The sequence below is a fragment of the Erinaceus europaeus genome, chromosome 16, assembly GCF_950295315.1.
Source record: "Erinaceus europaeus chromosome 16, mEriEur2.1, whole genome shotgun sequence".
Lineage (NCBI taxonomy): Eukaryota > Metazoa > Chordata > Mammalia > Eulipotyphla > Erinaceidae > Erinaceus > Erinaceus europaeus.
Genome location: NC_080177.1, coordinates 57,823,259 through 57,837,519, shown reverse-complemented (window position 1 = coordinate 57,837,519; position 14,261 = coordinate 57,823,259). Strand labels below are relative to the sequence as shown.

Below are 14,261 nucleotides of genomic sequence, written 5' to 3'. Positions count from 1 at the left end.
GAGAGAAAGACACCTGCAGACCTGCTTCACCACCTGTGAATCGACCCCCCCCCCTGCAGGTGGGGAGCCGGGGGCTCGAACTGGGATCCTTAGGCTGGTCCTTGCACTTTGCGCCACATGCGCTTTAGCCCACTGCGCTACCTACAGATTCCCCTCAAAATATTCATATGGAACTAAAACAAACACGAATAGCAAAAGCTCTCCTGAGGAAAAAGAACAATGGAGAGAGGCATCACAATTCCTGACTTCAGGGCAGAGGATAGATAGCATAATGGTTATGCAAAGAGTCTCTCATGCCTGAGGCTCCAAATTCCTAGGTTCAATCAATCCCGTGCACCACCATAAGGCAGAGCTGAGCACTGCTCTGGTAAAAAAAGAAAAAAAAAAAAAAATCCTGACTTCAGTTTATATTACAAAGCAATCGTAGGTAAAACAGTGTGATAATTGGAACAAAAATGAACACATGGACCAATGGAACAGGATAGAGAGCCCAGAACGAAACCCACACATGTACAGGCTCATTGCATACAGTAAAGGGGCTAACACCGCTCATGGGGATAAGAAAGTTTCTCTAACAATTGGTGTTGGCATGTATCCATAAGTTGGGGGTAAGCCATATATATATATATATATATATATATATATATATATATATATATATATATATATATAATTTCTATACTTATATATAATATATATTATATATGTTTACACACATATATATATATATAATCTTAAAGTGAAAGTGTGCATAGTCTACAGTGACTCAGTAAGTGCAGCAATCAAGTAGAAAGACCTAAAAAAGACACCATAAGGTACTTAATCAAATATTTTCTACTTAAACCTAGATACCCTCTTCACCTGCTCTCTATGCCACTTCCCTCAATTACTCTCAGTCTAACCGTGTCAGATACAGTAAGGACTAGAAAAGCTGGATAAGGGCAAGAGACTAGCAAACTTTTTTTTTTAAATTTATTTCTTTATTGGGGAATTAATGTTTTACATTCAACAGTAAATACAATAGTTTGTACATGCATAACATTCCCCAGATTCCCATTTAACAATACAACCCCCACTATGTCATTTATCATCCTTCATGGACCTGTATTCTCCCCACCCCAGAGTCTTTTACTTTGGTGCAGTAACGCCAATTCCATTTCAGGTTCTACTTGTGTTTTCTTTTCTGATCTTGTTTTTCAACTTCAGCTTGAGAGTGAGATCATCCCATATTCATCCTTCTGTTTCTTTTTTTTTTATATATTTTTTTATTTAAGAAAGGATTAATTAACAAAACCATAGGGTAGGAGGGGGTACAACTCCACACAATTCCCACCGCCCAATCTCCATATCCCACCCCTCCCCCGATAGCTTTCCCATTCTCTATCCCTCTGGGAGCATGGACCCAGGGTCATTGTGGGTTGCAGAAGGTAGAAGGTCTGGCTTCTGTAATTGTTTCCCCGCTGAACATGGGCGTTGACTGGTCGGTCCATACTCCCAGTCTGCCTCTCTCTTTCCCTAGTAGGGTGGGTCTCTGGGGAAGCTGAGCTCCAGGACATATTGGTGGGGTCTTCAATCCAGGGAAATCTGGCCGGCATCCTGATGACACCTGGAACCTGGTGACTGAAAAGAGAGTTAACATACAAAGCCAAACAAATTGTTGAGCAATCATGGACCCAAAGCTTGGAAAAGTGGAGAGGAAGTATTAGGGAGGTACTCACTGCAAACTCTAGTGTACTTCTGCTTTCTTACTTTGGTGCCATACTCCAAACTCAGTCAATTTCTGCTTTGCGTTTCTACTTCTTCTTCTTCTTTTTTTTTTTTTTTTACATGCATAACATTCCCCAGATTCCCATTTAACAATACAACCCCCACTATTTCATTCATCATTTTTCATGGACCTGTATTCTCCCCACCCACCCACCCACCCCAGAGTCTTTTACTTTGGTGTAATACTCCAATTCCATTTCAGGTTCGACTTGTGTTTTCTTTTCTTTCTTTTTTTTTTTTATAATTCTTTTATTTATTTATTTATTTATTTTTATTTAAGAAAGGATTAATTAACAAAACCATAGGGTAGGAGGGGTACAACTCCACACAATTCCCACCACCCAATCTCCATATCCCACCCCCTCCCCCGATAGCTTTCCCATTCTCTATCCCTCTGGGAGCATGGACCCAGGGTCATTGAGGGTTGCAGAAGGTAGAAGGTCTCGCTTCTGTAATTGCTTCCTCGCTGAACATGGGTGTTGACTGGTCGGTCCATACTCCCAGTCTGCCTCTCTCTTTCCCTAGTAGGATGGGTCTCTGGGGAAGCTGAGCTCCAGGACACATTGGTGGTGTCTTCAATCCAGGGAAGTCTGGCCGGCATCCTGATGACACCTGGAACCTGGTGACTGAAAAGAGAGTTAACATACAAAGCCAAACAAATTGTTGAGCAATCATGGACCCAAAGCTTGGAAAAGTGGAGAGGAAGTATTAGGGAGGTACTCACTGCTAACTCTAGTATACTTCTGCTTTCTTACTTTGGTGCCATACTCCAAACTCAGTCAATTTCTGCTTTGCGTTTCTACTTCTTTTTTTTTTTTTTTTTTACATGCATAACATTCCCCAGATTCCCATTTAGCAATACAACCCCCACTATTTCATTCATCATTTTTCATGGACCTGTATTCTCCCCACCCACCCACCCACCCACCCCAGAGTCTTTTACTTTGGTGTAATACTCCAATTCCATTTCAGGTTCGACTTGTGTTTTCTTTTCTAATCTTGTTTTTCAACTTCGGCCTGAGAGTGAGATCATCCCGTATTCATCCTTCTGTTTCTGACTTATTTCACTCAACATGATTTTTTCAAGGTCCATCCAAGACCAGCTGAAAATGGTGAAGTCACCATTTTGTACAGCTGAGTTAGTATTCCATTGTGTATATGGACCACAACTTGCTCAGCAACTCATCTGTTGTTGGACACCTGGGTTGCTTCCAGGTTTTGGCTATTACAAATTGTGCTGCCAAGAACATATGTGTACACAGATCTTTTTTGGATGGATGTGTTGGGTTCCTTAGGATATATCCCCAGGAGAGGAATTGCAGGGTCATAGGGTAGGTCCATTTCTAGCCTTCGGAGAGTTCTCCAGACTGTTCTCCACAGAGGTTGGACCAATTGACATTCCCACCAGCAGTGCAGGAGGGTTCCTTTGACCCCACACCCTCTCCAGCATTTGCTGCTATTACCTTTTCTGATGTATGACATTCTCACAGGAATGAAGTGATATCTCATTGTTGTCTTTATTTGCATTTCTCTGACAATCAGAGACTTGGAGCATTTTTTTTTTTTTCATGTGTTTCTCGGCCTTTTGGATCTCTTCTGTGGTGAATATTCTGTCCAAGTCTTCCCCCCATTTTTGGATGGGGTTATTTGTTGTCTTGTTGTTGAGTCTGACAAGCTCTTTATATATGTTGGTTATTAAACTCTTATCTGATGTATGGCATGTAAAGATCTTCTCCCATTCTGTGAGGGGTCTCTTGGTTTGGGTAGTGGTTTCTTTTGCTGTGAAGAAGCTTTTTAATTTGATGTAGTCCCATAGGTTTATACTTGCCTTGAGACTAGCAAACTTTAATAATGGCCCTGGTAGTGATGGCCACCAGGCCACTCCATCATCGGGGCCCCTAGTCAGGTAATCCTTGGATCCTCACATAGAGATCGGGCCTAGACCTCTAGCAGATTGCTCTCTCCATCACTGGGGCATATCCATCAGGAACAACATCATAAAAGCCCGTATGGCTCTACAGGACATTGCCCTCAATATATAACAACAGTGGTAGAAAGGGTTTCACTCATATGTGAAATATAGTGAATTTAGTATACGACTGAAAAAAAAAAAAAGTCAACCACGGTACTGTACATTGGAGTCTTATAATAATCACGTAACCGACTATGAACAACAAAGGTTATACAGAGCAAAAAGAGGAAAAACCTCACAGCCAACAAACAGTGTAGGTGCAGACTGAATTGAGGTGTAGAGAGGCAGAAACGGTCCTGTACATTGGAGCCTTATAATAATCACGTAACCGACTATGAACAACAAAGGTTATACAGAGCAAAAAGAGGAAAAACCTCACAGCCAACAAACTGTAGGTGCAGACTGAATTGAGGTGTAGAGAGGCAAGAACGGCAGGAAAAACATGAATGATATGTAACAGTCACTTCTTCACGTATTTCTCATCTTACAGAGAAATTCCTATCACCCGCCCAGGCTGGTTTCCGCCCAGGAAGATCTACCTGCGAACAAGCCCTGGCCCTCTCAACTTACATTGAAAATGGATTCCAGAAGAATTTAAAGACGGGTGCTGTCTTTGTTGATCTCACAGCAGCCTATGACACGGTCTGGCACCGTGGTCTCCTAGTCAAGATCTCAAGATGCCTGCCTCCATGGGTGGCCAACACTATATCGTTTCTTCTCCAAAACAGAAGATTCCGGGTGCATCTGGGTGACAAGTCTAGCAGATGGAGACTTGTCTCAAGTGGCCTCCCCCAGGGCTCTGTTCTGGCTCCTACGCTATTTAATATTTACATCAATGACCTCCCAGAAACTTCTTCAAGGAAGTTCATCTACGCCGATGACATCTGCTGTGCAACTCAGGCATCCAAGTTCGACATCCTCGAGGAAACACTCACGAAAGACATGTCTCTGATATCTGATTACTGTAAAAAATGGCGACTAATCCCTAGCACTGCAAAAACGGTATCATCTGTTTTCCATCTACACCATGCCTTGCTTGGCCTCACGTGAGCTTAATGTGCAGCTTGGCGATACGAGAATCCGGCATGAAGCCCAGCCAGTCTATCTTGGCGTTACTCTCGATCACACTCTGTCATTTCACAAACATCTCATAAAAACTGCAGCAAAGGTGGGCGCGAGGAATCACATCATTGCAAGACTGGCCAGCTCCTCATGGGGCGCGAGCGCTTCCACACTGCGATCATCATCTCTGGCATTACGCTATTCCACTGCAGAATACTGTGCCCCAGTATGGTTCCGTAGCCCCCATGTCCACTTGGTCGATTCCAAATTATATTCCTGCATGAGGATAATTTCTGGAACCATCCGTTCCACCCCAGTTCCATGGCTGCCAGTTCTTCGCAACATCGCCCCGCCAGATATTCGTCGGGATGCGGCATCATCTAAGTTCATTTCCCACGTCTACGCTCGACCGGACCTGCCAATATACGCGGATATCTTTGCCCACCCTGCCCAACGCTTGACGTCTCGTCACCCAATCTGGTCCCCTACGCCTACACTGAACTTCTCTGTTCCAGTCTCTTGGAAACAGAGTTGGCAGTCAGCTGAGGTAAAGAACAAACACCTCATCACAGACCCCTGCAAGCAAGCGTCAACCTGGCTTTGACCTAGCACGTTATGATTGGGCCCTCCTCAATCGCTATGGAACAGGCCATGGCCGGTGTGCCGCTATGTTCCATGGCTGGGGAGCCAGAGACGACCCGAACTGGCCCTGCGGCTCCAGACAGACTATGACCCACATAGTCAACGACTGCCACCTGTCCAGATTCAAAGGAGGTCTCGAAACTTTACATCAGGCTCAATCTGATGCTGTTGACTGGCTAACGCTAGAAGAAGGGCAAACGCTAGAAGAAGAAGTCACTTCTTGCCTGCTCAGACATTGTAAAGCCAACCACCAACGCTGGAAATGTGCACCACTAACAGAAGAACTTAAAAGACACCCTGTCTTTGTGAACTAGTTAAACAGGGGAGAGCGCGAACGCAGTCCCCCACTACCACAAATTATGCAGTCGAGTTTCCCACATTTGGGGAAATCGCAGGGGTCAGCACATCCGGAGTGCAATGGATAAGCCTCGCCCTGGGAAAACCACCTTCGTGATCATGGTATCTCCCCTGCCAGGTAAGTATGAGTTGCGCAGCCCGCCCGCAAACACCACAGCACCGCCGCCTCACTCTCAACAAACGCTCACTTTGCTCAGCCACCCACCGTCTTCACCCTCCTCCCCACAAGTACCCACTCCCCACACACTCTTCCTGCTGGGATCCCACCCACGCTGATTCCTCTCTCTCCCCACGTGCCCACCCTGCACTCCCGAGATTAGCCCGACCAGCCTCCTCTGCGGCGCCCTCGTCTGCCTAGACCCCGCCTTTCAGATGACGCTGTGGTGTCCCAGTTCCTCCATCGTCACTCACCCATTCTCCTCCTCACTGATCTCCTTATGGAATCTCTTCCACTGTCAACCCCCGGGTTTCTAGTATCACTAGAACCTGGGCACGTTCACGGCTCCGTCGCAAGGGGCGACCAGTTATTGAGGACCCTGGGGGTTACATGAGGACTCTCCAATTGTGACATTATTATTATTATCATCTCTATTTATTGGACAGAGATAGCCAGAAATCAAGAGATAAGGGCGAGATAGAGAGGGGGGCAGAAAGAGAGACACCTGCAGCACTGCTTCACCACTTGCAAAGCTTTCCCCCTGCAGCTGTGGGACTGGGAGCTTGAACCTGAGTCCTTGAGCATTGTAACCGGTGTGCCACCACCCAGCCCCTTTTCCCCCTTCTCTAGCAAGGCTTCCCTAAGATTTCATTCCGGCAGGATTCCTCTACCCAGGGCAGTCTTGTTGTTACAGGTTGAAAGAAGGGACAGTCTTTGAGGTTGGAAATAGACAGTACTGAATTCCCAAGGATCGGGTCCTGAGTGGGATGCATTGGATCGACCTTCTCGTGGTGCATCCCGTGAGTACCCATTCATTGGGGAAACTGAGGATCCTTCCTAGCCGACTGAATCCACATGGATCCCAGTCACTTTCAAAGCCAGCAACAAGCAGCTCCTGACAGCTTTCAACCTGACGCTGTTGACTGGCTACAGAAGAAGGGCAAACGCTAGAAGAAGAAGAAGGTCCTGAGTTTGATTTGATCTCAACATCACCTGTACCAGAGTGATATTCTGCTTTCCTCTTTTTCTCTCTCATTAGTGAATAAATATGAAAATAAACAAACATGACCTGGGAGGCTGTACATTGGACTCGAGCATGAAGTCCTGACTTGGACAATGGCATTTACTAGAGTGATGCTCTGGTTCCCTGCCCCCCCCTTAATGAATAAATAAATCCTTAATATAGATGATATATAGTTATGTATTATGATACATCATAGATATATGATATATATCTATGATATATATATATATAGATATATATATCTATATAGATATATATCTATATAGATATATAGATATATCATAGTTATATAAATCATGTTATATAACTATGATATATCTAATTTTTAATAATATCCCCTTTTGTTGCCCCTGGTATTTTATTGTTGTAGTTATTATTGTTGTGGTGGTTGTTGGATAGGACAGGGAGAAATGGAGTAGGAAGGGAAGACAAGAGTGAGGGAGAGAAATACCTGCACACCTGCTTCACCGCTTGTGAAGCGACTCCCCTGCAGGTGGGGAGCTGGGGGCTCAAACTGGGAACCTTACGCCGGTCCTTGAGCTTTGTGCCACCTGCGCTTAACCCGCTGCGCTATCTTCCGACTCCCGTATCTATTTTTTCCCCCCTTTGGCCTCCAGGGTTATTGCTGGGGCTCAGTGCCTACACCGTGAATCCACTGCTCCTGGAGGCCATCCCCCCACCCCCTCTTGTTGCCCTTGTTGTCGTAGCCTTGCTGTGGTTATTATTGTTGTTGATGATGTCATTCTTTGTTGGATAGGACAGAGAGAAATGGAGAGAGAAGGGGAAGACAGAGAGGGGGAGAGAAAGAGAGACACCTGCAGACCTGCTTCACCGCCTGTGAAGCGACTCCCTTGCAGGTGGGGAGCCGGGGGCTCCAACCCGGATCCTTACGCCGGTCCTTGTGCTTTGTGCCATGTGCGCTTAACCCTCTGCGGTACCTCCCGACACCCCCCCCCATATCTAATTTTTTTTTTTTTTTTTTTAAGGGAGAGAGCTAATGTAGGTAGTGACATGGCGTTGCTGCCCTGTCACTCTTGAAGCCTCGCCGGCCCCCTTAGCCCCTCCTCAGCTCCTCCTCCCAGCACCCGCTGACATAATTGGAGGTGAAAGCAAGTGCCTATCATTTGGCTTTGTTATTTGCGGAGCCCTCAGGCCTGTGCTTTTTCACATTAGGTTCTGCTGCTTGCGGGCAACCTAGAATCACTTGTGTTCTGTGCACATGGCAAACCTCTCTCCAGGTGACTATTAGCAGTGACCACTTTACTAAGTAAGGCCCACAGTGCACAGTATTCCAGTGGGCAATATGCCAGTCTCCCCGCTTCATATATGTTTAATCTCTTGACTCCATCACAATGGTAAAGAGAGAGGGGAAACCAAAACATCCCTTAATGGGATAGTTAAGTTGCAAGGAGTTTAGTTTCGATCTGTAAATCAGGAAGCGGAATTACACCTTTGTAAGACTTTCAACAATGTTTTTACAGTTGCCATAAAAAGCAAAGCAAACTTAGAAAAATTCTTGCTGCAGAACCACAGGGGAGCTGTGTTTCTTATAGGTAGTAAAATGTAATAAGCCGCCTTGCGCTGTATTTCACAGTAGAGCCTATGCAAACGAAAAACTTTTTCTCCCTTTGACCAACAGTCCCCAGGGGAGAGCGCGAACGCAGTCCCCCACTACCACAAATTATGCAGTCGAGTTTCCCACATTTGGGGAAATCGCAGGGGTCAGCACATCCGGAGTGCAATGGATAAGCCTCGCCCTGGGAAAACCACCTTCGTGATCATGGTATCTCCCCTGCCAGGTAAGTATGAGTTGCGCAGCCCGCCCGCAAACACCACAGCACCGCCGCCTCACTCTCAACAAACGCTCACTTTGCTCAGCCACCCACCGTCTTCACCCTCCTCCCCACCAGTGCCCGCTCCCCACACACTCTTCCTGCTGGGATCCCACTCACGCCGATTCCTCTCTCTCCCCACGTGTCCACCCTGCACCCCCGAGATTAGCCCGACCAGCCTCCTCTGCGGCGCTGTCATCTGCATACGCCCCGCCTCCAGGACGTCATCGTGTTTCTCTTGTCCAGGTCTCAGTCTCTCTGGAGCACTAAGCCTAAATCTCACTACTCATCCCTAAGTGTCCCAAGCGGCGCAGAGCGGTTGGTTTTGAGGCGATGCAGCGAGGAGTCTGAACGGATCAGATGTTTTGGGGCGCCTGAGTCTAGCCCTCTACACCGCAGAGCAGTGGTTTGACTTTGAGGTCATCTTCTCGGGAAGTGGAAAATAGCCCACTTTTCACTCATTTCGTCGGACGTTATTACGGTGGGGTCCCCTTCCCCTTATTCATTTTTTCATTTTTCGTCTCTGTGGCTCCACCAATCCAGGCCAACAATCCTGCAGCTTCCTCCCGCGCAGTGTGGACGGGGCTGGAACTAGGGTCCTGCCAAGCTAAAGCAGGTGCACTGTTATCCAGGTGAGGTATCCCGCAAGCCACACCTCCCATCTCCCATCTCCCTTAGTCTAAACTTCCCGCAGCCAGCATAACAATCGGTTAAGTGTGAAGATCACAGTGAGCTTCAAAAGCCTCATCCACACACGAGCTGGCTCAACGTATTCCACAAATGTTATCATGAAGAAAGAAAGAAAGAAAGAAAGAAAGAAAGAAAGAAAGAAAGAAAGAAAGAAAGAAAGAAAGAAAGAAAGAAAGGAAGGAAGGAAGGAAGAAAGACAAAGCCAAACAACATTCAAGATTCTAACCTAGAAGAATATCGGGGCAAATTAGAACTTCATTTACTGCTCAAGTTGTGCAGTGGTGTGGAGTTTAGCATCTAGTGTCGGTAAACCAAGTATTATATAAAAAAAATACTTGAAGTGCAGAGTGATAAGCATAAAGGCTTTGCAAAAGGCTTTCTGCCTGCATCTCCGAAGTCACAGCTTTAATCACCACCACCACCACACACAGTGGTGAGTATTTCTGTGGTAATAAATAAATGATACAATACTTGGGCATATTTGTAGCAATGCCATGCTTTATTGTCTGTCCATTTGTGCTGTCTTAAATCTGTGTTTTCACATGGCTGTTTCTTTAATCTGGCTTGGGGCCTCATGTGTGTGTAATACCACCTCTCCCAGGCCAACTTTCTCTACATACTATAGACAATGGTCTCATCAAAGTGTCAGCCCCACCCCGAGATTCATGCCTATTTTTAAGAGATCTGCCTGGAGAAAGTAGGGTGGTGTTCAAGTACATATTTGCAGGAGACAAAGGAACAGGACAGTGCCGGACAGGGGCAGAATATATGTATATATTATGATGTCTCCCCAGCCCTGCAGGGGCAGAAATTAGCAATGCCAGTTGTTCAAGAGTTTGGAACTCCTGCAGGTAAGTAAGTCCCTGGGATCCTCTGAACTTCCAAACAAGTGGTCCTGGTTTTGATCCCTGGCACTGCCTAAGCTAGAGTTGATGCTCTGGCCTCTCTTATTCTATCTATCTATCTATCTATCTATCTATCTATCTATCTAATCTATCTATCTATCTATCTATCTATCTATCTATGGCAGGAGAGAGAGAGATGGGGAGAGAGAAAGACAAGAGCCTGCAGCACTGCTTCATCACTCCGGAAGCTTCTCCCCTGCACGTGGGGGTTGGGAACTTGAACCTGGGTCCTTGTGCATGGTCATGTGTGTGTGCTCAAGCAATTGCGCCATCAGGCAGCCCCTAGATGGTTAATGATTAATTGAGGCTGAGCCTGCAGTTTTAGCTGACAAGGCAGTGGTGGAAGACTGAAAAGGGAATCTAAAAATTTAGATCAATTTTTATTTTTACACATTTTCTGGTGTGTGTGTGTGTGTGTGTGTGTGTGTGTGTGTGTGTGTGTGTGTGTTGGCACATTTGTTTAAGTACACATTGTTATGCCTGGGGTTTTAGGTCCTGTTCCCTCAGAGAGGAGGCCAGAGTCACATGCAAAAACAAGAGCCTTTACTGAAACAAGCTGAAGCCTGGGCTACAAGCACTTTCCCAACAGTGGCTTGTGAGCTCCGAAGAGACACAGACAGATTCTTTTTATACACTTGGGGGGGGTGTGGTGGGGGGGAGTCACTTAAAGTTCAGACCTGTTTGTCAGGGAATTTTGACCACAGTCCCTGGCAGTTTTTGTCGGTTAAACAAATTTTGGGTTTCGGGGCTATCATGACCTCCGTCTACAGAACAACTGCTGATAAGTAAAAACGTTGAGACTAGTTTTTCAAGGGTCAAGTGTAGCTGCACTGCAGCTGTTGGATTATGCGGTTTTACTTGGCTGCCTTAGACAATATGGAGTAACAGTGGCCCTCACACACATGTCGCAAGTCTCAAGGACCCAGGTTTGATCCCCTGGTCCCGCACCTGCAGGGAGAATGCTTTAAGAGTGGTGAAGCAGGGATGCAGGTGTCTGTCTGTCTCTTTTCTTCTCTTAAAAAAAATTCTTTTATTATCTTTATTTTTATTGGACAGAGACAGCCAGAAATTGAGAGGAATGGGGATATAGGGATGTTGTAAATGAACTTAAAAAGGGGGTTGGGGCTGCTTGCGGCGTGTACAAGGACTCACAGCCGGGAGCTGGGAACTGGTTTAAACAATACAAGGTTTATCAGGGTGAAACAGGTAAAAGGCAAAATAAGCACTTACCATCAAAGGTTAAGAGTACGCCAGGTCCATATGGTCTAAATATAGTTATCAAAGGTTTAGTCCCACAAGATAAACAATTACTAGATCTGGTAAAGGTTGCTCATGGCTGTAGAGGAGTCTAAAAGTTTACCGGCTAGCAGAGTCACACATGTTCAGTTCCCAGGAGCAGTAGACACGGCGGATGGATGCTTGGAGCACCTCTGCTGAGGTGCTTCTGACCAGGAGAAGAAGCCACAGCCAAAGAGAGCTCATGTGCTTGCTCACAGTCCCTTGCTTTTATACATTCCCTTCTCTGAAGCACCTCCTCAGGGTGAGGGCATTTGTATGCCAATAGTCCCAAACTCCTGCTGGGGTCGCCACATAGGGAGAGAGACAGAGAGACACCACTTGTGACGCTTTCCCTCTGCAGTGGGGACTGGGGGCTTGAACCCAGCACCATGCACACTGTAACATGTGTGCTTAGGTGTGCCACCACCCATCCCCTTCTTCTTCTCTATCTCCCTCTCTCTCTTGATTTCTGGCTGTATCTATCTAATAAACGACTTTTTCTTCCTTTATTATTATTAATGTTGTTATTTTGATTTTATTTTGCTCTGGCTCATGGTGAGGTGGGGGAATTGAACCTGGAACTTTGGAGCCTCAGGCATTAGAGTGTCTTTGCATAACCATTATATTATCTATCACACTCCCCCCTTTTTTCAGTATTTATTTATTTATTTATTTCCTGTTTGTTGCCCTTGTTGTTTTTATTGTTGTTGATGTCGTCGTTGTTGGATAGGACAGAGAGAAATGGAGAGGGGAGGGGAAGACAGAGAGGGGGAGAGAAAGACAGACACCTGCACACCTGCTTCACCGCCTGTGAAGCGACTCCCCGGCAAGTGGGGAGCTGGGGGCTCGAACTGGGATCCTTAGGCCTGTCCTAGTGCTTTGTGCCACATGCGCTTAACCCACTGCACTACCACCCGACTCCCCCCCTTCTTTAAAAAAGATTTTATTTATTATTTATTTATTTATTTATTTATATTTTTATTTATTTATCTGTTAACCAGAGCACTGCTTAGCTCTGGCTTATGGTGGTGCAGGGGATTGAACCTGGGACTCTGGAGACTCAGGCATGAGAGTCTGTTTGCATAACCATTATGCTATCTACCCACCGCCCATTATTTATTAATGAGAAAGATAGGAGGAGAGAGAAAGAACCAGACATCACTCTGGTACATGTGCTGCCGGGATCAAACTCAGGTCCTCATGCTTGAGAGTCCAAAACTTTACCACTGTGCCACCTCCCGGAGGCCCCCCCCCTTTTTTTTTTTTTTTTTTTTTACCAGAGCAATGTTCAGCTCTGGCTAATGGTGGTGCGGGGACTGAACCTGGGACTTTGGAGCCTCAGGTATGAGAGTATGTTTGCATAACCAATATGCTACCTAGCCTCCAACTGTCTGCCTGCCTGCCTGCCTGCCTGCCTTCCTTCCTTCCTTTCTTCCCCTTCCTTCCTCCCTTCCTTTCTTCCTTTCCAGAGACAGAGAGCTCAAATGAAATCAGTGCACTGAAGCTTCCTTTAGTGCAGTGGGAGTCAGTCTAGACCCTGAGTCTTGCACATGACAGAGTAACACACCATCCAGATGACCTATGCTGCCCCTTTCCTTCCCTCCTTCTTCCATTTCTTCTTCTTCTTCTTTTTTTGATACTTTTTATTTCCCTTGTTGTTTTAGTTATTATTATTGTTGTTATTGATGTCCTTGTTGTTGGATAGGACAGAGAGAAATGGAGAGAGGAGGGGAAGACAGAGAGAAGGAGAGAAAGATAGACACCTGCAGTCCTGTTTCAATACTTGTGAAGTGACTCCCCTGCAGGTGAGGAGCCCGGAGCTTGAACCGGGATCCTTAAGCTGGTCCTTGAGCTTTGTGCCACATGCGCTTATCCCTCTGCACTAAAGCCCGTCTCCCCCTCCATTTCTTTTTACTGTGTGTGTGTGTGTGTGTGTGTGTGTGTGTGTGTGTGTGTGTGTGTATTTACAATTGTATTTGAGCAGATTTGGCTCCTCTTCATGGTTGTTTTTCTTTTTTTTTTTTTTACTGCTCCAGGCTGTTTCCTTTAGATAGACACAGATAGATAGACAGCGGGACCCCCCAGCACCTGAGCTTTCTCTTGTGCTACAGCACTTCCTATGTGGTGTCAGGAATTGAATGTGGGCTATGTGTGTGGCAGGCAGGACCTACTTGATATCTCTCTGGTCAGATAGATACAGAAAGTGAGAGGGGAGGGGGAGTAGAGAGGAAGAGAGACAGAGACACACCTGCAGCCCTGCTTCACCACTCATGAAGCTTTCCCCCTGCAGGTGGGGAAAAAGGGGCTTGAAGCTGGGTCCTTGCACATTGTAATGTGAGTGCTTAGCCAGGTGTGCCACCACCTGCCCCCACCCCCGTGTTTTTGTTTGTTTGTTTTGCCTTCAGGGTTATTGCTGGGGCTCAGTGCCTATGTCATGAATCCACTGCTCCTGGAGGCCATTTTTTTTTTTTTCCATTTTTGTTGCCCTTGTCCTTGTTGTTGTTGTTATTGTTATTTTTGCTATTGCTGTTGTTGGATAGGACAGAGAGAAATAGAGAGAGGAGGTGAAGACAGA

The 14,261-nt window shown here is 46.0% G+C and overlaps 2 non-coding genes across 2 annotated transcripts; both read right to left on the bottom strand.

Annotated features, from left to right (window-relative positions):
• Positions 1 to 5,762: 5,762 nt before the first annotated feature.
• On the bottom strand, positions 5,763 to 5,926 carry LOC132533668 (U1 spliceosomal RNA). The gene has a single exon (XR_009545518.1). It is a non-coding gene; the product is annotated as a U1 spliceosomal RNA (small nuclear RNA).
• A 2,698-nt stretch (positions 5,927 to 8,624) lies between these two features.
• On the bottom strand, positions 8,625 to 8,788 carry LOC132533667 (U1 spliceosomal RNA). The gene has a single exon (XR_009545517.1). It is a non-coding gene; the product is annotated as a U1 spliceosomal RNA (small nuclear RNA).
• Between the last annotated feature and the right edge of the window lie 5,473 nt (positions 8,789 to 14,261).